The sequence below is a fragment of the Rhinatrema bivittatum genome, chromosome 15, assembly GCF_901001135.1.
Source record: "Rhinatrema bivittatum chromosome 15, aRhiBiv1.1, whole genome shotgun sequence".
NCBI lineage: Eukaryota > Metazoa > Chordata > Amphibia > Gymnophiona > Rhinatrematidae > Rhinatrema > Rhinatrema bivittatum.
Genome location: NC_042629.1, coordinates 50291004 through 50315807, shown reverse-complemented (window position 1 = coordinate 50315807; position 24804 = coordinate 50291004). Strand labels below are relative to the sequence as shown.

At 42.7% G+C, this 24804-nt stretch overlaps 2 protein-coding genes across 3 annotated transcripts in view; one reads left to right on the top strand and one right to left on the bottom strand.

Annotated features, from left to right (window-relative positions):
• Window positions 1-24804, top strand: part of CMSS1 (cms1 ribosomal small subunit homolog) — a 229646-nt gene that overhangs the window by 168505 nt on the left and 36337 nt on the right.
• Window positions 1-24804, bottom strand: part of FILIP1L (filamin A interacting protein 1 like) — a 191620-nt gene that overhangs the window by 165706 nt on the left and 1110 nt on the right. The gene's annotated exons all lie outside the window — the stretch shown is intronic.

Here is a 24804-nt window from a genome sequence, read left to right as displayed (position 1 = left end):
ATCATATAGCTAGCTCCATGTCAAGAGGGGCAGGCTGAGTCAGTTCTGATTCTTTTTTTCTCTATTGTATGGGGGAGATATGAAGTTCCCAAGTGTTTTCTCAATGAAATACAGCACGTCATCTCCCTGCATGTAGTAGAGTAAAACCAGGAATCAATTGGCATCTCCCCCTGGACGTGCAGCTATATAGTCAGTAGGAGCAAACTGATATGATGGGGGTGCTGTAGTTAACATGTAATTTGGAAAGGCAAAAAAAGGACCGGGATTCAGTTTGAGATTGATTTTTGTGTGCACCCTAATTCAAGCTCCGTGTATGCATTCTCCCACTTAAGAAGAAGAAATCCAATAAAATTGATTTGCCTAGGGGGCACACAGATGGCAGGTTTCTGCTCATTTCCTGCAGATATATACATGTTTGTGTGCATAAATCGGCATTCTGATCATTTCCCAGGAACCTTACAAATATAATTTTCCAGTTGTAAACACTGAAATGCCCCCATCTAAAATCATCTTTATTCTCTAATTCATCACTAAATAGTGTGATACTGTTATAGGCTGGGCTTATACTGAAATGAATTACTTAAGGGGCTTAAAAAAGAAGCATCAGATGGAAACGGTCTATAGACTCTCTGATCCAGACTTCTTCTAGCAGACTTACTACTCTGAATACTGTGATTGCCTTAGGACCTGATGCACTAAGGCTTTTTTCCCATTCTGTGTCTTAATGGACTCAAGCTTAGTAAATTCACTTGTAAACTATCGTGGATCTCGGCAGAGCGGGTATGCATGCATATATGACCACGCCTAGATGTATGATAGTATTTTATAACCCACACATATTATAGAATATGCATGTCTTTACCCTGGAACGTAGGCACATTGAACAATGTGTAAATAGCAGAAAATAAGATAGTATAAATAAACTCATTAAACTTATTTATATTTTGCTTTTCGGTACTTCAAAGTGGATGAAATGTATGTTTATGGCGAATGCATTGAAACACATATATTAATGCATTGAGCGTGTGTACTTTTCCTGCCTATTTTAAAAATATAAGATGATAACTTTAAAGCAAATGCACACGGGTATATAGACACTCGCATGCACATGTATTTTATATTGTGCACGCAGATGTGCGCATACTATCTAAAATACCCTTAAATCTACCCACAACATGTTCGTGTATCTAAAAGATATGTGGCATGTATTTTCAACATAGTCAGATAAGTATCATTTTAACACTTATCTGGCTGTCTTAATTAGCCAGCTAAGTATTGGCTCATGAGGTTTATCCAGCTATGTGGCAGCAAAGTACCGATTACCTAGGGAATGCCAAAATGTACCTGGATAAGTAGTGCAAATCTGCTATGCGCGCATATTCGTGTTCCTAATTTTAATCATTTACTCAAGGAAATGTAATGCATGCATTTTCCTTAGCACTTGTCGGCTTTTACTTGTGTAAATCAAAATTTTGTAACGTGCACGCGTGAAGGAAATTACTGGTTTTACCAATTAGTTCACCAGTTTGCCCAGTCTCTCTCTAGGTCATCAAGACCCCCCTGGTTCTTCAGCCTGAACTCCCCTAACGTTTATCTAGATCCCTCACCCAGTCAGTACTTGGCTGTAAAGAATTTTATTCTCTCTTGCACCAGATAATTAGCAGGTGTAAATATGCGCAGGTAACAGCCGTACTTGCGTCGCTTTCACGGGTTATAAAATAGCAACTTATAAGCGTACATGCTGGCCCCGCCCCCTTTTTATACAAACAATGTATTCCTGCACCAGAACTTGTGCATGTATGTTTGAGATGTATAACATTGCACTTAAATGAATGTGCGCAATTTGCATGCATGTACTGATTTGTACGCACACGACTCTGACGATTCACCTTTATATGCAGATTCTTTACACGTGAAAATAAAAGTAGGGCTTACTTGCATAAAATGGCATATTTTAAAGCACGAGCAGGTAATTGAAATGAACCAGTTTACCAATTCCTCGCCCAGTTCTTCTACAAGTCGCAGAAGCCCTCAGGGTTCTTCAGCCTGAACTTTTTCCCCCCCCCCCCCCATTCATCCAAACCTTCCACCCAGCCAGTTCTACACAATAAACAAGTCTGGGATCAGTTATGCCAGGTAATTAACTGTAAAACTACACAAGTAAGCTGCCAAATATACACCCGGTAGTGTCTATTAAAATTGCAACTTGTACATGTAACTGTTGGCCCCGCCCAGGAATGCCCCAGAACACCCCTTTTTCACACACATATATGTGCGAGCGAAACGTAAAGTACGCGCGTGCTTTCAGCTTCTGTAAAATAGCGATTATGTGAGCACAGGCTACTTACGTGCGTATATGCTCATTTTTATGTGCCTAACGTTTTGACAATTCATACACAAATAAAAGATTTTATTGTGCTAAGCAGTCCATGTTTCAGCTGCCGGGAAGGCTGGTTTCCTCTCTGATGGATGGATGTGTTTTCAGAAACGCCTTCTCTGTTTAATCACTAATATCCAGAGCAGTAAAACAGTGCTGTAGGGAATTTATGTACACACTGCTGCGTAGGAGCAACGGTAGAAAGTTCTGCTTTCCGGCGCATTTGTTACCGAGATGAATGGTTGTGGAATCACCGTTGGTATTTCAAAATCCAGAATTCACAAGAGTCCCGGAAAATGGGGACCCCCCCCCCAACACTGCAAGGCAAACAGCACTTAAAGGGTTAAGGACATGCAAAGCCAGCAGCATGGATGTGGAGTATAAAACAGATCATCTAATTAAATAAACAGCCCAGAAAAAAAACCAAAAAATCCTGCACTGCAAAGAGTCCAGAGGGATAGAGAACACCTATAGAAGCAGAAAGCCGCTAAGAAAATGAACTCTCTAATCCAGGGCATGAAATGTAAGTGCCAGTCTGTTTTAAAGCGATAGCAGCTATGAGTGATGTTGCCCTGCAAGTAACACTTCTGCCCAGACTGCAGGCCGGGGCCAGCACTCGCACGGCATCTCCTCCCTGGGAGGGGAACGCTCGGCCCGTGCTCTGGAAACAAATGCAGACTCTGGCCCAAGCTAAACAAACCCTTTCAAGGAAGCAAGTGGAAATGAGATACGGCTCAAGCTCTATCGCTCATAACACTTTCAGAGAAACTCAAAGATTTGCAGGTTTTCTCGTTACCATTTTTGGATATCTCACCCATCCAAGAACTACTTAACAATGGCTTGGGCGGGGCAACGTGTACGTGTTTTGGGAGCATGCCGGTGGCAGCATGCAGCGAGTAGGATGTGCATGCTTGACAAGTGATTGAGGCTAGCCCTGGCAAAGCTTGGGCAGGTCGGCCACTGTTGAGCTTGGCGCCCGAGAAGGCTGCGAAAGCCAGCGCCACCATTTGGTAGTCCTGTTTCTTCAGCCAGCACTATGTTCTGAAGAGGGTGACTAGCTTGCATGTACGCGCTCTGGGGCCACTGGTCTGTTCCACAGAGCAAGCAGATTAAGACAGCTGAGCCCAAAACTCTAATGACCGAGTCCATGATGGAATCTTTAAAACCATGCGCACATCCGTCTGGACTTCTGTATTTTGTTAATGGGGAAACTCCATTTAGGCTGTGAGCAACGATTAATTCTACGATATGGTTTGACCAACATTGTAAACAATAGGGTTGATTTCTGCAACCAAAAATCTCAGGATACAGCCAGACCTTCTTTGTTGTTAATAAATATATTGGTTTATAAATTTAAACAACTCTTGCATGGAAAACAGTATCAAGATATAGATTAAAAAATGCATTCAGGTAACAAGGACTGAAAAGGCAGTCTAACATCTTGTTGCAATAACCAGTCCCCAATTTTGGGGGGAGGGGGTTATCCAAACCTCATAGGAGCTAACAAGAATCATGGACATAAGAAAAAGAAAAATGCAAAAAAGGACGTAGCTAAATCTTACCACTACCTAAAATGGTTGTTCATACTGCATGATTAACCTTAGGAGAGGGGCTACGAATCATCCTCCTCCTCTTATGCAAAAAAGCTGTAGGCTGGAGGGATCAAAGACGACATACATTACTGCTGTAAATTTACGACACATTTGCAAGGATAATTTAGCCAAACGGTCCAACCAAATTGTACTGCTTGGGGCCATGTAATCATGGGTAAAGCGTAAACTCTGACCTCTAACTATATCTTCGACATTTTCCAACTTATCGTGTATAAACAGATTATCAGTAACCAAACTTTGCACATTGCCCTGAGTCTTCCCAAGCGCAGATTCCATAGTTTCCAAGGATTCTGGGGGTTTTTTTCTTCCATTAATGTAGATTCCAGTTCTTTAACTTTACCAGGAATCTCTTTGAACTGGTAAAGAAGTATTGCTGTGTTGTTTAATAAATTTGGTTATCTTTGACTTTTATCATCTTTGAGTTCCCTCTGGAGCAAAGTATTTCTGGCGGAGATGAGCCAGGAGCGGCTACACCCGGAGCAGGATCCTTTCCAAGTAGGAAACAAAGTGCATTGAGTATCCTGAATTTTTCCTGGCAATGGTCAATTTAAAAGAAAAAAAAGATGTTCTTATGGAGACAGTGTCCCCAGATAGGTTTCTTTTGCACATACGTTGACGGGACAAATCTCATTCCTAAACCAGGGTATGTTAGAGATTATCTTACTCTCTTAAACTGACTGCTAATGCTCTTCTCAATATTTGCATTGTGCCAGAGAGAGTCTCCTCCCGGAGTTCATAGGATCTAATATGTTTAGGATGCATATAAAGGTATGCTTGGAAGTTCTTTTTGCTCAAACTGGAGGTGCCTAATACAACTGGGACTATTTTTTTATATCTTTCTGCCACATTTTCTTGGTCTCTGATTGCACCCCTAGATACTTGAGGATCTTCTCTATCTTCATACATTCCACAGAATAGTCAATTGGTACGACACTTCCATCAGTAATGCCTTTCTTGTGTTTTTTCTCCTTTATCACAGTATCTGAGTTTCTAGCATGAACCTTTTTATCATTTGGAAGATGGTTGACTCCAATGATCACAACTTGTTCATTCTCTACAATTTTTTTTCTGGCGAAGTAGTTTCCAGTGGTTGAGCTGTGCCGCCTGGTTGTGCCTTTCTGTATAGAGGCCTTCTGACTCTGAAGAAAATGCACTGGATTGGTGCACATAAGCAAGGGAGCTTACCATATGAAGATGAGACATAAAGCACAGCTCAGTGGACACTGTACTTTAATAGCCACATGACTTTGGAAGTGACGAGGCAGGGACGGTCTTTTACAAGCCACAAATTGGAGAGTGAATTTTTCCACTTGCATATCTTGAAATGGGAAGGGAAGACAGAAATAACCGTACTTGGCTTTGAAAACACATTTGTTTTGCTTGGAATCTATTTTTCTTATTCTGTTTCTTTGCTGAGGACTTAACTCTTTCATGTAAGCTATTTCGGTAGAAAAGTAAATCGTGATGTCATTGGGCAGCATCAAAGAGGATTTTCCACAGGCTAACGCCAGAACAGATGTCAGCTTAGCACTGATAATACAGACGTATTTATGTGGGTCTGTTATTTGGGTCAGGGGTTTAACATATATACTTTATTTTTTGTTTTTGCAATAAAATCAGAAGCTTAGAAGAGCTTTAACGACCTTTCAGACCTTTATCTACTTCACAGTCAGGATTATATAACTTTGGCACCTTTTATTAGGTTCTGCCTCTTCATTTTATTTACCAAACAGAAAGCCAACATGAAGATTACATATGCTCTGATTCTTGGTTCGCCTGGGTTTCTCCGCTTCTTGGTGCGGTATCAGTATAGCAACTCATTTCACCCTGAACATTAGAAATGCCATAATGGATCAGACCAAAGGTCCTTCAAGCCCAACATCCTGTCTCCAACAGTGGCCAGTCCAGGTCACAAGTACCTGGTAGGTTCCCAAAGAATAGACCCAGGCCTTCTTGCTCATAACCAAAGATAATTAGTGGTTTTCCCAAGCCTATATGGCTAATAATGGTTTATGGACTTTTCCTCTAGGAATTTGTCTAGGCTCCCTTTAAACCCAGCTACACTATCTACTTTCACCACATCTTCTTCAATAAATTCCACAGTTTAATTGCATGCAGAGAGGAAATATACATTCTCCAATTGGTTTTAAATGTGCTACTTATTTTCTTCATGGAGTATCTACTAGTCCTAGTACTATTAGAAAAGGTAAATAATTGTTTCCTGTTTATCTGTTCCAACCCATTCATTATTTTATAGACCTCTATTAAATCTCCTCGCAGCCATCGCTTCTCTGGCTGAAGAGCCTAACCTCTTCAGATGTTCCATCCAATTAATTATTTTGGTCACTCTTATCTGTATCTTTTTTGAGATGGGGCGACCAGAACTGCACACAATATTCAAGGTGTGGTCACACCATGGATCAGTACCAGAGGCATTATATTTTCCATTTTATTTTCAATTCCCTTCTTTATAATACCTAATATTCTTTTTTTTTTTTTTTTTTACTGCAGCTGCACACTGAACCAAGGATTTCAAAGTATTGTCCACAATGACTCCAAGATTTTTTTTTTCTGGGTGGTGACATCTAATACAGAACCCAGCATCGTGTAACTATAGTTTGGATTATTCTTCCCTATATGCATCACTTTGCACTTTTCCACATTAAATTTCATCTGCTATTTAGATGCCTAATCCCCCAGTCTCGCAATTCCCCTTTCTAAGATTCTGTTATTCTGTCGCCAGTGCAGCAATCAGCTTTTGATTTTACGACTACGAATAATTTTATGTCATCTGCAAATCTGATAATCTCACTCATCACTCCATTTTCCAAATTATTTATAAATATATTAAAAACACCAGTTACAATACAGATCCTTGGGGGCACTTCTTTATTTACCTTTCTCCGCTGAGAAAAATGACTATTCAGTCAAAATCTGTTTCCTATCCTTTAGCTAGTTATCAATTCACAATAGGACACTGCCTCCTATCCCATGACGCTTTAATTTCTCGATGATTTTCTCATGAGGGCAATCTGAAAATCTAGAAGCACGAATATCAACTAACTCACCCTTGCCCACGTGTTTATTAACCCCTTCAAATAAAAACCTAACAGATTTGTAAGGCAAGACTTCCCTTTGCTAAATCCATGTAGGTTCTACCCCATTAATCTGTCTCTATCCCTGGTAACAGTGGTAATTGTAAGTCTTGCACTTGGCTGCATCTTCCGCCTTCCATCACCCATGAGACTTGCTTGCGCATTAACCCGGTATGGTAAATATGCCTTGGACGACTTGGGTAACTATTCGTCTAGCTGACAATATATTATGTGTCAACATTGAATTAGAATATTTATAGACACACAGGCTGTTGAAATCTTAAAAAAAAAGAATCCAACAGCTAATCACAGCGGTGGAAAGTGGTAGCAGCTTTTAATATGCCTTGAAATGTCAGCGTGTTACATGGGAAGCTTAGAGCAACTGTGCCTGCTGTTAACAGCAGAGAAAGAGAAAGAGTCAGAGGGGGAACACATTGGCAAAAAAAAAAAAAAAGGCATTTCAAATTCTGATTACTGGAAGCTGAGAAAATAGCTAGTGGGCCCTCAGTTTCCTCCATCCTCTTGTTTCAACCCGACCGCTAATGGATTTTTGAAGGAGTTCTAATGACTGTAAGAGAGAGATGGGATCTGCTCACCGTTTTCAACTCACAGCTAATTCAGTTTTAACCTATTTTTTAAAAATGGGATTGCATATGAACTGTTAGCAGGTGGAGTTTCTCCTTTATCAGAGGCCGGGATGCCCTCATTCTTGCAGGAGATTTTAATTTAGCTTCATGTAGGAAGTATTGCAGCTTTAAGCTTTTTTTGGAGGGGGAGAGGAGCTGTCAGATAGTGCAGTGCGTCAAAAGATTCTGTTGTTCCATCATCTGCAGCAGACAAGACATGCATTTGTTTGTGAAAATGAGCAGAGACTGAAAAAACTAACAGGTGAATTTTCAAAGGAGTTATGCATTTAATGTAACATACTATCGTAGCATTTTTCAAAAGCCAAAGTGCCCTTATGCAAGTAAATCCTATTGACAGTTCAATAGCGTATATTGTAGCAATTTTTAAAAGCTCACTTACACAAATAAAGTGCATTTACATGTGTAAAGCCTTTTGGAAATTAGACCGTAAGTATTAAAAGGTATTTAGTATCGAGTTTGCAGAAATATCAGTGATTAGAAAAGTATGCAGTACATATAAACAGCATATATCTAATTAAAATTCTCAATGAGGCATGCATTACACCATAGGCAAGTCTGCATGTATAGACCTGACAGATTCAGTATACCTTTAGCAATAAAGATGATAGGATTGCTTCTAGATTAATTTCCATCCTAGGGGATTTTAGTCATTTCTCATAAGAAATGCCGACACATCAACTTGTAGATCAGTGGAATGATCTATTATCGTAGGCATTAAATCAAAAATCCCTTTGGAAAAAAGGCTTTATTCTATTAAGAAGTCGTGACCTTCATATATGGAGAGCTTGTGCTAGTTGAAAAAATTGGGTAGACAACTTAAAAAAGCCTGGCATGCTAGTATGCAGTCATTGGAGAGTATTAGCTGTCATAAATATCTAAAAGCCTATAATCTTAAACTCAAAGAGGCTATGAACATTCATTTTTTTTTATAAATTGACCAGGCAAGAAACTGTCCTAAGTCACTATTCAAATGAATCATGAATTTGGAAAGAACACCAATTCAACTTCTCTTTAAATTCTATATATTCCATTAGCTGTGAGATATTTGCAACTTATCACCTGGCATCAACTTGTCATTGTTGAGCCTGCTGCTCCTTCTCAGCTGTCCACCACGGTAGAAGAACAAGACTTCCTTGACTCAGTTCAGTCCAGTTTCAGAAAGAATTTTAGTTCTGAAACCTTCCTCCTGGCTTTGATGGGTGATTTGGGGAAAAGTCAGAATAGGGGGATAGATACAGTGGTGGTTCTCCTGGACTTCTCAGCTGCTTTTGATATCATATGGACCATACATTCTGTTGGAACACCAGAAGGTCCTCAGTATCAAAGGCATTTTGCTGTCTTGATTCTCTTCTTATTTTTCTAGACAGAACCCTACGAATAAAGTTGGGAAATGCTTTGTCTCCTTCTCGGGAGTTAAAGTTCAGTGCGTCCCACAGGTCTTTTCTTTCACCTGGAAAATCTGATCAGAGGCTCTGGTCTTAAATTCCTATCATATGCTGATGACTTACTCTACTGTAAATTGAATTTTTACATTCCTAGTCAACTGATAATTTACAAGCTGGTCTTCATTAACCATTGATTGGTTAAGAATGAATAAATTGAAGGGCAACTCTCAGAAAACGAACATGAATTAAAACACCTTCAGTTCCCTTTACTGCTCCTCTTCTAACTTTAGAAGAGGATTAAGCTACCTTTAAAATTTGAAACTCAAATCCTGGGGATTGTTTTCGATTGAGAACTTACTTTTCAGATCTCAAATTGTGCGAGCCTGTTTTGCTCAGCTCCATGTGATTCGTAATTTGTGCCCCCACCTTTCAAGTGAAAATTTGGTTTCAGTGATTCACATATTAATTACGAGTTGTTTGGACCATTGAAATTTGTTGTATGCAGGTCTCAAATCTTCTTTACTTCCCAGATTTTAGGTAGTGCAGACTACAGCCGCCTGGATCCTGTCTGATTTGATATTTCCTGATCACATTTCACCTACTTTGAGCACATTACACCAGCTGCCTATTGCTTTCAGAATCCAGTTTAAACTTGTATCTTTTGTTTTCAAATCTTTACTTAACCAGGGCCCCCAGTACAGAGAAACCACCTGACTCATTATATTTCTGAAAGAAGTGTAGGTTCCTCACAGGAGATGGTATTAGAGATTCCTGCTGTAAATGAAGTTAGGTTTATTAAAATAAGATAGTTTTTTGCTGCATGGGCCCCTTGATCTGGAATTCGATGCTTGAGTTTTTGAAAATCTTGTAAAGCCTGGCTGGCTGTAGCTGCTTGTGATTGTTTTTTTTTAGTTGTTTGTTCATTTGTTTTGTATATATGTTTTTGGGTATATTTAGTTGTTATATCTTTTTGTTATTTGTTTTAGTGACACTACTTTTTGTTGTTTGTTTTATTGTTTGTCTTTTTTGTGCTGTGTTTTGATTGATTGATTGTAGTTTTGTCATATGATTTTGTATCCATCCACAGCCTCTTGCTAGGGGGACAGTTTTAGACAGTACAGTGCTAATGTGTGCACATCACTCCTGCTCAGGCCGGCCCAATACTGCCGTGTAGGAGGCTCAGGCTCAAGTTCCAGACTCAACTCCTCCTCATTGTGCTAGCAGGGGCTGCAGGTGGATTGTGGGGGCACAGCCCGACTGGGCTTGAAAGGGCTGGTGTGAACCAGGCCAAAGCAAAAATCACTGCATACTGGAGGGAAAAAATGGAGACAGCCTTCTTCTACATTTAATATCTGATAATTTAATATTTGTTGTTTCTTCTGTGGTAAGAACTTTGAATTACCTTGAACGTGTGTTCCATTTGCAGAAGAGTCTGTTAGCTGCCGGTTAAGGGAAACAGCTGAGCTTCAGAATGGATGAGGATGCAGTGCTTTCATTTCAGTTTGGAGACCGAATGCAGCTGCACTCGGGTTTGCCCCTCGGGCAGAAGCAGGGGTATAGCAGTGCAGAAAGGAAGACAGGTTAAGGGGCAGCCGTGGCATGGGATAAATAGAAAGGATCTCTGAGGGACTGAGTAGTTGGTGTGGACAGGCAGACTGGATAGGCCGTAATGGGCTTTTTCTGCCATCATGTTTCTGTGAATCACCTAGCTCGTGCATGCCAATGTTTTAAGTGCTTTCTGTTATTCATTTCAGTTGAGAAGCATCTTCAGGTACTCGGCTTGTCAGTTTTTTAATTCAACCCCTTTTTTCTTGTGTGAGTCAGTGAACTGTGGTGAGGTGACGGGGCTGTTCCGTTTCTTAGGATAGCCAGCTGCTTTCTGTATCTCATTGATGCCAGTCACGTTCATAAGCCTGAGCCCTACATCCGTGCCTCTGTGGGTTGATTGCATCAGGCGACAAGCTGGTTGTACATCTAGCGCTAGGGTTTTATACTAATGTGGGACCAGCACATGGTGATGTGGGGTTGCATGCCCTGCAGATGGCACTGTGTAACCACAACTTAGTCATATGTGCCATTTCACACTTACTGTATATTCTATACATTGCTCTAACACCAGTTCCCTTCTTTATATCCATCCATCTATGTATTAAACTTAGTGAGGCCAATATTTAAAAAAAAACAAAAAAAACAAACTTGGAAGGCTAAGTTTTCAGCTGAAAATTCACATAAATTTAAGGGCCTAAAATTAGGTCTGTTATTCATTTGCCTAGATTTAGGCTCCTAAGTTAGCTGATTTGGATGGTTTATAAAAGCAGATTTAAAAACTTATTTTGTATTCACCTCTTGGTGCTTCCCTTTACAAGGCATGGACTTAGTTTGTTCTGGTTGCCTCTATTTCAGGTTGCTGAGTGTGTTTTTGCTTTGCTGTTACCATGAGACGGCTGAAACAGATCTGGTAGAACTATAATAAGCCCTGAGACCATACTGCATATTTACCTCCAGCGCCGTATTAATAGCGCAGCTGAATAGAGCCTGTAATATCCTGTCTTATTTCTGGGCACCTCATGCTGAGAACGGCAAACATCTCTTTTGGAGACGTTTGCTGAGCTTCCCTGGAGTAATTCACATGGGCCAAATCGTCCAGAAATGATGCAGGGAGTTGGCAGACAAGGGTAATACCGTAAGACCTTGCCGGGGGTGGGGGGTGGGGGGGTGTATTTTTTAAATATGTTTCCCTTTATGTGACATAATTGGAAAAGAATCTCAAAGTAAGGACTCCAAGCCTGGGTTTACAAAGTGAGAACCTATTGTTGAAGTCCTCCCAAGGACAAGGTACCTCGGTGCCGTCAGATATCTGTTGTCCTTTTTTATGGCCTTGCTATACGGGCTTTAATCATCCATCGTGGGCATCTACAAGCCAGATAATGTCCATCAGGCCTAGGCTAAGGGTCTACTTTGTAGCCCCCATCATCACCCTGGTCACTCCTGGATGGAAATGATTTATTTGTTTAAATAGAATCATTTTTTAAAGCAATGAATGTTTTAAAAACACAAAAGTTTTAGGACTTTGGTTAAAGAATGTTTTGGGGTTTGTTTTTTTTTATCAGTATTTGATAAGATAAATAGGGAGCTGAAGGGATAGGGTGAGACATAGCAATTTAGTTTTGATTTTATTGGCCACATGTTCTTCAGCGCTGTTGAGCCCCTCTAGAAATCTCCCTGTTGATTGCAGAGGTCTGGGTAGCCATGGCTCTGGCGCTAAAGGGTTCTTGACCCCTTTATCGATAGGTAATATGGATTTTCAACGTAGTGGGAACATCTGCTCCCTCTGTGGACTTCCCTTTTCTGTGGCGCAGTGTCTGCTCTGAACCTGTATGAGACATATTTCTGCTCTCAGTGTTCCTGTCTTTTAGGTTCTGGTCCTCTATAGATGATCAAACAACTGTACACCATTATTGGAAACAGCAGAGAGAAAAGGCGAATGCAATGTTCTGTGTGTCCTGAGTCAAACAGTCCAGTTTGCTCCTAAAATTAGGCAACAGTTCATTTTCCTAAATGGAGGAACCTAGGTACTGAAATCAGTGCTAAGCACTATCTCTTTTTTTTTCTGCCTTAACTACATAAAATTTCTGCCTTAACTACATAAAATTTTTTTCTGCCTTAACTACATAAAATTAGATTCCTGACTCCTAAAGTTAAAAAAAATAACACAGGGGTCCATATTCAGCCGCCATGCTAGGTAGTCAGTTATACATAGCCAGCTAACTAGTGGTATAGGTTCAGCGGCACAGCTGTGCCACTGAATATACCCGGCTTTCTCAAACCGGCTAACTGTATGACAGCCTACAGCCCAAGCAGAGTTAGCCAGATAACTTAACCGGCTAACTCCACTCCTCTCGCCCCCGAAATCCCCTGATTTATTCAATTAAATTCTGCCCGGGAAACTAGACTACTGCGTTATCCGTCTAAATATTGTTTGAATAGGTCCTCAAAGTGTCATTTTGTGTGCTAAAGTGACGACGAAAATGAAACGACAATAATTGAATAAATAGAAAACGATACATAAACGAAATAGAAAACAAAGTGAAAGTTTTTTTTCCCATGCACACTTGCTGCTGGTTTTCATCAGGAACGTGTTATAGCTGTTGCCGTGTTGTCGCTTGTTGATCTTTGGATGCTCATTTATTCTGAGTTACTGTTCACATCCTCTGAATTTAAAAAAGAAAAAAAAAACAAAAAACTAGCCTAAAGCTGATGACAAGGAGATTAGGCACCAGGAGGCAGCCCCGGCGCAGGGAAACAAACATTTCCTCTTTTGGAACAGAATGCAGGAGGCAGGAACGTGTTTCACTCCTCTGTGTCTCATCATGCCTATAACAGTCCTGCCATTCTTTTCATCTCAAACTCTGTTTCCCGTCTGCTTGCTGAGTTTTAAATCAGGCCATTAAAAAAAAAAAAAAAAAAGGCGGCAACTTTGTACGTCCTCGAAAGCGAACAACCTTCCTGATGCCTTTGTAGATTTAAAGAGCGAGATGTGTATAATACACCTCAAAGCCCTGCTGTGGGACGAAGGTACCAGCTACGTTTCAAAAGTGCCGTAGAAATACAGACCCAACAAACCAAGGCTGTAGGTGACCTCTTTTTACTGGACATCATTGCATTTGTGATCACTTTTCCACAGCTATGCTGTCTTCATCAAGCCAATGCAAAATAAGCTGAGCATCAACATCTCCCCCTCCCCACACACACACACACACACACACCCGCCCTCCAGACTTTTAACTTTACAACTCTTTACAGCTTTGAAAACAAACACCCCCGCACCACCATGGGTAATGCAAGCTGTAATTTCTTTGTACATTCTGGCAACTTCATCCCTAACTCATTGTGCACTGACCTGATCTGGTTTCTTGACCTCTATTTCTACATATCCGGGTGGGCTGACACAGCAACCACATGGCTGCACTAAAGATGCCATGCAAATTGCAGCTTACTGTATAGGAATCGTGCTGGCTGCACTAGGGGCCCGGGGGTGCAGAGGAGAAGAGAGGCTGAAATTTGTACATGGAGTTTCAGGTCCAGTTTTGCAGACAGCGGCCAGTGCATTCACTTTGTACATGACTTTTAACCATAGTAATACAGTAAATCCTACGTGGCTCTGAACGGCCCATGCTGATGTCACTGTGGTCACACATGTGAATGATTAGAGCTGCTTGCCTTGTTTGTTTGGGGGTTTTTTTTTAAGTTATTGGCAAACTATGCAAAACCCCCATGGTTTTGGAGCTGATCCATCAGTCCATAATTGCATTTTTTCTACAGCAGGTTTGCAAGGTAGTACACGTCACCCTAAAGAGAATGTTTTCTGTCTTAAGACGGGTTTCCATTTTCAAACCAGCTCTGTTTTGCTATGAACAAATATAATGGGATTTAGTCCCAATAGTGACAGCCTAAGAGACAAAAAAAAAAAAACAAGTCATGCCATAAAATCATTCCCAATAAGGGAGGTGAATGAATTTGAAGACGCTAGTTAGGATGATTTCGGGCGGAATTGCCTGTTGAGTGGCTATGTTTTGTACCTGCCGACCTTGCAGCAAACTTTCAAAAGGAAACTACCTGCGTAGTGCCCCGTTTAGCGAATCCGCGGGTGCAAAAGTAGCTTTGCACGTTACACCTGCTTCTTCTGCAGGCAGAGGAATGGGAACAAAATACGTGCACGATATGTGAAAATGCAGTGATGCAAGGGTAGTTTTCCCCCCCTTGGACTTTGCTTCACCCTAGGAGTGTCTCCTTTTTCCCATGGCTTAAGCTAGCCACCGAGGGGACGGCAGTTTACCTGGGTAAACTGCTTTAAAAATTGATCTTCCACTGATTTGTCAGACTGATTTCTGTGGTTCCTTCCAGTTTGTGCATTTTTAGAGCTTTTCAGCCAGAGCTGAAAGCGCTATAGCAGTGAATCATTATATCTGTCTTGGGGGTACAATAACTTCCATAAAGGATATCCAATCGGCCCAAACTTGGGAGGGGAAGGTGGAACGTGGGTCTGGCATTTACTCAGTTGAAAATGATCTTCATCCGATGAGAGTGAGAGAATTTTCAGTTGGGTCAACATGGAAAAGCGCTAAAAGGTCCCTGCAGAGATGCGGCTTTCACTTCCCTCATTCGTACAAATTCAGTGCATTTTTTAGTGCTATATCCACTCTTTTGGCTGGCAGTGTACCCTACCATCAACGTTTTATTCCTTGCATGAAGATGGACTCTCTTGCCCTTCAGCTGAGCGTAGTTTGCCACGACGAATAAGTCCTGGGGGGAATTTTTCAAACCCCGGCATTATTTATTTATTTATCTATCTATCTATCTATCTATCTATCTATCAGAAAATTACATCAAACAGATTGAACAATTAAACAAATATACAATTACATCCAACAGCCAACAGATTGATTGGAACCGTGCAAATACTGCGTCTTGGGCTTTATTCTGCTAAAAAGACCAAACCTGCAAACCGAGTTGGCCTCAGCTCAGGTGTGATACCGAACAATTAGTCAAAATAAATCGCTACATGATAACATAGGTAGGCAGATGTCGCGTCATTCCTCCCATTCACCCTTGACACAATGCACAACCCGGATCAAAATAGAAGTAAAAAAGCCGCAGTTTATTTCTTACAACATGAAACCCAAGCTGGATAATAACACAATCACCCCCCGGCACCTCAAACTGACTGGGTGGGAGGACTGGGTGAACCTGGCTGTTGGTGGAGGGGTTTCAGGCTGAAGAACCAGAAAGTTTTCAATGACCCGGAGAAGGCCTGGGCAGAACTGGTGGATTGATTGCTAAAACTGGTCATTTCCTTGGCGCGCACATGTTTTAAAATTGGCCGATTTACAGGGCATAAATTGGGGCTTACACAAGTAAGTTCAGCTTTACTTTTGTGCGTAAAATTCACACGCTTGTATTTTTAAAATAGGTCGGAAAAGTACGTGTGTTCAGTACATTGATGCATGTGTTTCAAGGCAATGCATCTTCAAAGCCTACATACGTGCATATGTTGCGGGGTAGAGATACGCGTATTTTACGAAACACATATATATCATACACGCTGGCTATAAAATACTACAGGTTGGCCCATGGAAACGTAGCCTGCCTGCGTGGCACTGGTATTGGAGGCGGGCTACTTTTCCATGGGCCACCCTGTATAATAAAACCACGCGTGGCCATATAGGTGGGTATATGCCGCCACCTGCAGTTGCTTGAAAGTTATCCACCCTGTTTGTAAGCTTTCTGGGGATATAAGGAAATGCCAACGTATCTAAACGTAATCCACTTTGAAGTGTCATGAAAGATGGGATATAAACAGAAAAAAAAATGTTTGAGTTAGTGTTTAGCAGACCACCAGTTACCTGCGATATTATCATATTCAGCCATATTATGCTGTCACACGAGAGAATAAAGCGTGTTGACTTCAGCTCCAAGTCTTTTTTTAACATTTATTTTACTTTACTGGGTATGTTCTGTTTCATATCTGAAGTCACTTGAGTCTCAAGGACAGATGTGGTAGCTTTTTTTTTTTTTTAACCATTACACACAAATTGCCAACTGGTCCATAAGCTGTGTTGGGCAGCACCTGAGCTGAGCTCCTTTTTTTGCTGACTGAGTAAATTCCCTTTTCCCCTAGCATGAATCAGTACGATGCTTCCAAGAGAAACAGCCCTCTGACTCCCTAAACAATGGATCTGCTGTGTGCTGGCTGACCAGGGGCCCGAGGGGCTCGTCCTCCCGTTCATTGGACAGTGGCAGCTCCTTTCCCTGCCACCACGGGCCCATAATCCCTGCTCGGTTCCTGTGTGACCCTGCCTTGCGTTGCTCGTCTGCCTGGAAATGCTGTGGGGAAGCCCCCGTCATGGTCCGCCTTTGTTGCTTCCAGCTCCGCTACGTACCTCGCCCTTACATTCCTTAAATGGTTGGGATTTAAACGCACACAGCTTGCTTAAGCATCCGCAGGGTGTTGCAGATCAGAAGGGGGCTGTCCGGTGATTCCCAACGTGTTTCGAGTCATGGCATTCAGCCGGCCCTGGGTTCACTTTGCCGTGGCGCACGAGGACCTTCTCTCTCCTCCCTGACCTATCACCTTTCCTTAGTTTCCCTTCCCCACCTTCCCCTCCCCCCTGACGTGACCACCTGCCTTTTCCTTCCACTCCTACATCTCCAGATCCCTTCCCTTCTCCCCAGCATCACTTTTTTTTTTTCCTCCCCTCCCTCTGATTGCCCTCCAGCCGGCAAGAAGAATGCAGTGAGCAGTGATTCTTACCTGCCGCCACCTCCTCTGCCCGCTTCCTTCTGAAGGCGGAATTGCCCCAGGGCCCGCAGGTTTCAGGAGACTACAGGGCCCCGCGATTTCAGGGGGGGAGGTCAGCAGAGGAGGAGGCAGTAGGTAAGGCGCTTTGCTCAGTGACTCCCCTTGCTGGCGGAAGACCGTGACAAAAGAACCGGAGGTTGAGGTGGGGGAGAGACCTTGGTTCCTGCAGTGGTGGCTGTGACCTGCATTTGTCTTTCCTCTGCAGGCAGACAAAATGTCACAGCACACTGGAGGGGTGCGTGTGCCGCAGCGCACCGGCTGGGGAACCTCTGATCTAGGCTGAATTGAACTGGGCACAAAAAGAAATAACATTGCTTTTGGTAAAATATAAACGTGAATATTTTCTCCCCAAACTGCTGGCGGGGCTTCAAGCATTTACAGGCTATGGAGCCAGTCCTCACCACTTTATTTCTAGCAAGACCAAACTTGGCTTTGGATGATCGGTTTCTGAGAACAAAAGCAGAATTCCACTAAAAAGGGGAAACGCATGGAAACTCCCGGTCTCTCTAAGAAGACTCGATTGGAGCGGCCCTGGTTGTTTATTGTTGGCTACCAAAAACTGGCAAGAAGTTGAGTGAACATTTCCTCGTGCCTACTTTGTTGAGTACAAAACTTTGCTCGCCCCTATGATCGTGCTCGTTAGGTGAATTTCTCTGGAACCCGGTACATCGTCGAAGCTTTTCTACCTGTCAGAAAGCGGGCAAAATAGGGAGCCAGCCGGGGACTGGAGGTGCTAACCAATGGCCAGGCAACCGTAAGAAAATGCTTGTTGTCGATCAACGGCAGTCAAGATTATAAAATTCAATAAAGAAATGTTAACAAAAAAAAAAAAAATGCACATAACGACGTCACAGTGTGCCCCGAACCTCCCTGAGATTTTCAAATGAGCCTACGTGAATTGAGCTGGATCATTTTTGCATGGGGTAGGAAAGCAAAGGAGGGAGAGTGTAAGTGGAGTGAGGAGGGGGGATGCTGGAGGCACGTGGAGAGTGCAGGTCAGGGGGGGGGGGGGCGACCTGTGGCATGACTTTGTGGGAATGGTTCAGAAGGCATTAGAAAGGGACGGAGACGATGATTTCAAAAGGGCCGTTTCCTTACGGAAAGCTAGGGCAGCGGCCGCAGTGTAATAATTAAAGAATCGATACCGTATCTAGGTTGGTAAATCAGGCCTGGGAGGAAAACGGAACGCAAAGGTGGACCACGTTCGGAGGGACTGTCCAGCTAAGCTTTGGAGCTACCCTGACAGAACCTGAAATTTGAATTTAAATACCCCCCCCCCCCCCCACACCTTCCGCCTCCCTGGCTAAATTTTGTCTGGGCGGCGCGTGTTACCCGCACCAGAATATATTTAGGTAAGAAGAGTCGGCAAGGGATGGGGGAACGTTCCCAGGGCAGCTCTGCCCAGACAAAATTGACCGGGGGAAACCCTGGTTGGGAAAAACATCCAGATAACTCTATCCAGGCAAGTTCCAGCCAAATAACTTACTCATTATGGACCTGACTGTGCTACGCCGGTGGTGCCTGTCACTCTCTTTTCCTGCTCCTTGAGGTCTCTTTTCTTTGTTTATTAGCCCAAATTTTGCCATTTTGGGTGCGACTTTCTCGTTTGAAGGAGGTGGTACACAGTTATAGCGAGATATGTACATATATTATTTGTTTTTTGGGGGGTTTTTTTATAGTGGTTTAATGTCATCCGAATCGGCGTCTCTCTCACTGTTTTCCACTTTCTGGGCCAGGAAGAATTTGGGCTGAACCAGTTTTTTGGTCACAGGTCAGTGGAAAGGGTTTACAGCTGGATAACTGACGTCCATGTGTAGCACGGCAGGTTAGAGCAGCCAAGAGGTCTCCCCACCTCTGGCCAGGGCCAAAGGGAGACAGAGCCACGTGTAAGGAGGAGGCTTTTGGAAGCGCCTCTGAACAGAAGCACGTTTCAGCTGTGGGCGTCTGATTAAGAAACACAGGGTACGTGTGCTAAAAGAGTAGGGATAAGGATTATGCTTCCCTGTGGGGTGGATTCAGCTTTCACAGCAAATGCAAACTAAGACAAGTCAGTTTAGACTTCTTGGGTTTTGCCATGATGCCAAAATCCTAAAAACAAAACCAATTCCGGCCTGCTCCGCTATGATTGCCTTCTTACCTAGCCTAATACAGCATTTTAATCATTTTATTTTTTTACGTAGTACTGACTGTTTATTCAGGGCTGTGTAACAGGCACGTAGACTGGAATAATATTGAATTTGCAGTCCAAGTGGCTCCCTGTACACAGCGCCTCAGCCCCCCCCCTGGGTGCACTGACAAGCAAGCCTCTCCCCCTGCAGAAGGGGCTCGGTACCCTTTTCCAAAGCAAAGAGAGAGAGGAGGCTGCAGAGTGCCTGCAGAAGCCTCCTTCCATCTGTATCTGGCAGCTGGTTTATTGCCACAGGGAAGGAGGACGGGCAGAGGATGCCACGAGGAGGAGAGGCGGGGGGGGGGGGGGGAGGAGTTAACCACGTAAGAGGAGAGGCGAGGCCACAGATGAAAGGTGGTGGACAGAGGATGATCTGAAGCAGTAAGAGGAGATGCCTCCTCGTCTCTTCAGGCAAATCACCCCCCTGTGTCGCACTGCGTTTCTTGTGAGATAGTTCTGACAACCTCGCTGGCTTGCTTGCTGCTTCCCCCCTTTGCTTGTCTTGGGCTCGCCGGCTACGCGTCGCGCGCCGCCCTGGTTCGAACAAGGGGCTCTGGCCGTTGGCATTCGCAGCAGGTGTTAAACATATCGACCCCAGCCGTTCAGAAACCTGAGCTAAGTCCTCCACTGGTAATGCAGTGCCTGAAAAAAATGTCTCGGCATTTTATAGAATCTCTAAATTAAAAAAAGCAAAAAGGCTGGCCTGGAGACCCGGGTCAGGGCAGTAACCTGAGACTTGCTCTCTATTACTTTACAATTCGAGCACTTCTAAAGCGTTGATTCTGCTAGCAATTCTTGCTGGACAGGAACCATTTATCCCACATTGCATACCTTCCGTTCTATTATACATCAATCGTCACCTTACTCCTTATTTAGGGGGTCATTTTATAACATCACACATGAGTTAGCCAGCAAATATGTGCTTAAGTTACACCAGTTTTTAAAGCAGACTTACATGCATAAGTCTGATCTGAAAATTATCCCAGCAAAGGTGCACACCCACAAGTACATCAAGGCTGCTTGGCGCGCATAGTTTTGGTGAAATAATTTATCTGCATACTTTAAAAAAAAAAAAAAATCAAAAGGTGTGTGCGTTAAGTCCCACCCCCGCCGCCCTGACTCCCCTCTCTGGAACGCTGCTCCCCTGTGCATGTAAAAGAAATACATGTACAGAGCGTGTGCACGTAATCTTACACTCGCATCGGTCGCACTATTTTACTTGCTCAAGAACATAAGAAAATGCCATACTGGGTCAGACCAAGGGTCCATCAAGCCCAGAATCCCGCCTCTAACAGTGGCCAATCCAGGACACAAGAACCCGGCAAGCACCCAAAACCCAAGTCCACTCCACGCCACCACCGCCAATGGAGGTGGCCACTCTCTAAGCGAACTCAACAGCAGGCAATGGACTTCTCCTCCAAGAACCCACCCAATCCCCCTTCAAACACAGCTACACCAACTGCACCAACCACTAGGGATGTGAATCGTTTCTTGATAATTTAAAACAATCGTCAGATATATTCTAAATCGTCGAAAATCGTTAAGAGTCGCGATACAATAGAAATTCCCCCGATTTATCGTGAAAAATCGTTAATCGGGGGAGGGGGGAGGGCGGGGAAAACCGGCACACACAAAAAAAACCCTAAACCCACCCCGACCCTATAAAACGAATCCCCCACCCTCCCTTTCAAGTCCCTTTCAAGAATGTACCCTCCTTGGTTTTTTGCCCATAAAAAGTTTTATAATTTATACCTACGTGCCATGTTTCCCCGGAGCCTGATTGATATCAGATTTTACCCCTGGGCGCACAAAGTGGGAGAAACATCTTATTAATCTGCCCTCCGCCATCTCTCCACCCCACCCCCCACACTCCCCAATTTTTTTTGCTGGTCATACACTTTTCAAGTGGTGCAGATATGTCAAAGGTACAGGTCTCCCTCAGCACTAAATAGCTATTTGGGGTTGTTTTTTTAAATTTGTGTTCATGTAATTTTATGCACGGAATATGGTACAGAAAGTGCCAGTAATGGTTTTAAATAAATTAAAAAAAAAAGGGGTTTCTGCATTGCTTTGCTAGTTTTCCTTCTAAACATATTCCAGTTATTATGTATGTGATCACTGCACATAATGAAGTCATGGGTGAAGCTTGAAAGCATCTGTCTGATACAAGTTTTAATAAAGGTAAGGAAAGAGTGATGGAAATGTAGACATGACATTGGCTAGAAAGCAACATTTCAGCCCTTTCACATACCCCCCCCCCCCAAAAAAAAAGTGATGCCAGTTCTTTGCTCTGTCAAGAAATTAGTTTCACGATTTGTCCAGATTTCATCTAGATGGAGTCAGCTGATTTTTATTCTTTGGAAGTCAAAATTATTGCTCGCTTTCAAATCGAATGAGAGCATTCACTTTGTGAAAAAGTCAAAATCATAATATAATCCTATAATGCTAAGGAAACTATTTGTTAGAGTTTCTTACAGAAGGGGAATTAGGAATTTTTAACAAAAAAAACCTTTCATGATGGGGTCACACCTGTGTCAGTGATCAGTGGTTGGCATTCCATGTGCTCAGCTGCTGCTGCTGCGAATGGCACTTCAAATCCTGCAGATATGCTGTTCTTGGAAAGGACTCTTCGGAGAAAAGGGAGTGTAGCACCTTTATTTATCTCGCTGGCTGGGCTTGGCATGCCTGCGTGCTGGCAGGTCAGACGGGGGCATTCTGAGCTCATGGCCAGCCAGATGGCCAGCTTCGGAAGGACTTCAGAGCCCAGACTCTGCCTTCACTTTCCAGGTGCTACATCCTCACCCCACAGCCTTCCTGCCTCTTGTGGAACACCTGCCCGACAGTGGCAGTCGCTGACCCAAACGTGGCATTGCAGTATGGTGGAGAGTCTAGAGGAAGACCCATCTGCAGGGCACTATATGCTTTTGAAGAGGAGTGGCCTAGTGCTTATACCCATGAACTGACGGGACATGAAGGACCCACCAGTCATACACTAGCACTGACTTTTTGTTGTGTCCTCCTTCAACACACTTTCTCCTTCCGCCTCAGGGTACCCAGCTATAAATGACTAAGAAAAACAATATTATTCCCGCCTCCCTTTCCCCACCCTCCATTCACATTAGGATAAACTTTTCATCCTATATGTAGTTTTTAAACTGTTCAGTTTTAAAGTTTTTTTTAATCCTATTTAAAAGAAAATAAATCTATAAGTGTGAATTATTACTTATGCATCCATTGCCCTTGTGTGTAGAGATTATCATAACTACCAGGCAAGAATTTATAAACAGAAAAATGCTAGAACCCATGGGAAAATATTGATGCATTTTCCCACACATACCTGCACCAGTTAAAATTCCCTTTCACAAATGTATTTTATTTATTTCAGCACATTTACGAGATGCCTATTCACTAAAACAGATCCAGGCAACATACAGCCCCCCCCCCCCCCCCACCACCACACACACACACACCCTAATAATAAAAATACAAAATCCTAAAAACATTCTACACAAAATAGATTAAAACAAAACAATTACATAATAAATCACAAGTAAAATAAAAAATCAAAAATAAGCCCATCATAAAATTAGCTGCAAAATACAGGGTTAGAAAAATATTTAAGCTTGATTTTAGAGTCCAATTTTTGGAGAGCCTGTTCATAAATTGGATGTGATTGTCAAACAAGAAATTATGATTTTGAGTTGGATTATCATTACATATTTGATAGCATAAACAATATGCACTTACACAACCCATTCCTGTCCCCAGGATGGTTTGTTTATTTATTTATTTTTTACAGATAAACATATGTGCTCTGAGAGCTGCAGTTTTCACCCTTTGGATCTAGCCAGGTAACTTCTTAGCTACCTGCTAGATCCCTTTTGAAAATTTGCCTTCCTGTCATATTCCCTTCAATTTTCTTTCTCTTATCCTCATTCAGTCAAAACCAGCATAACTAGCCAGACTGACGTGATATTTTGGGCTGGCTCAGCGGCAGCAGTGGGCATCCTAGAGGTTCCCCCTGAGATGGGTGGAGTTGTCATTTTTTAGGTTAACACCTGCCAGCTGGATTTAGAGCCAGTGATAGAGGTTCTGTAAGGAGCCCTGGTGCATGGCTTCTGGCCTCAGGACCAGTGCTGCAATGACCAGACTAGGAACAGTGCGTGGGGCAGAGGGGAGGATCTGTTAAACTAGCGGAAAAATTCCCGGCTCATGGTTCCAGAATCCCAGCCCTGGTCCAATTGATCTGGAAGAAAAAATGGAAAGAAGGAACTCCCAAACCAAAAAAGTAAAATAAAATATAGTTCATTGGCATTACTTTCAGCTGTTGAAGATCAGAACATTAGGTAAAATGATCTCAGCTGCCAAAACGCATCAGACTTGATACATTCACTTTCTCATAGCAGAAAAAAAAGAGTGCCATGTTAGCTCATCAAACATAACATTTGTAAAGACTAAACTGCAAAATAGCTGAGTAGAGATGATGCCCCTATCAAATTGACAGAATTTAAGGATGTGCACTTTGGAGATGGCCAAGGTTCTCTTCTGCAGGCTAAATCTTTCTATCCAACTCTGACCCAAGCCAGCCTTGGCCCAGGGAATTAGAAACAGGGTCTGAGCCATCGCCCCAAAATCGAGCGCATAGGATGTCTGCTCATGGAGAATGGGGAAGGAAAGTATTCAGAGGCCCAAACCGTTGACTGTGAATCAGAAGAACTCAAATTCTGCTCTTCAACTGATTTTTTTAAATTTTTTTTTTCCGGTGTGAACAGGAGCAAGCTATTGTTGCTTCTCTGTGACTGGGCAACAGTAATACTGCTCTTTCAACTCTCTCTTCTGCCCTATGGGAACTGTCACACAGATCACAAACCAAGCTGGTCATCAGACCTTCCACTCCAAAAGTGGTTGCATTCATGTTTTGTAAGGGAGGTGAGTGGAGAAAAATGATAGAAACATTAAAATACCCCAAAGGGCAGAAGAAGCAAATCTCTTTCAGTGGAAAAAAAGTTCAAGGACAAGAGGTCATGATAGGTAGACTCAGCTGTAACCCTCGTAAATGTTTCTTCGTAAATCAGGTGGTGGAGAGTTGGAACAACCTCTTGGGGAGCGGGAGTGGTAAGGGCAAAAACAGTAACAGTATAAGCCTGGAATAAGCCTAGAG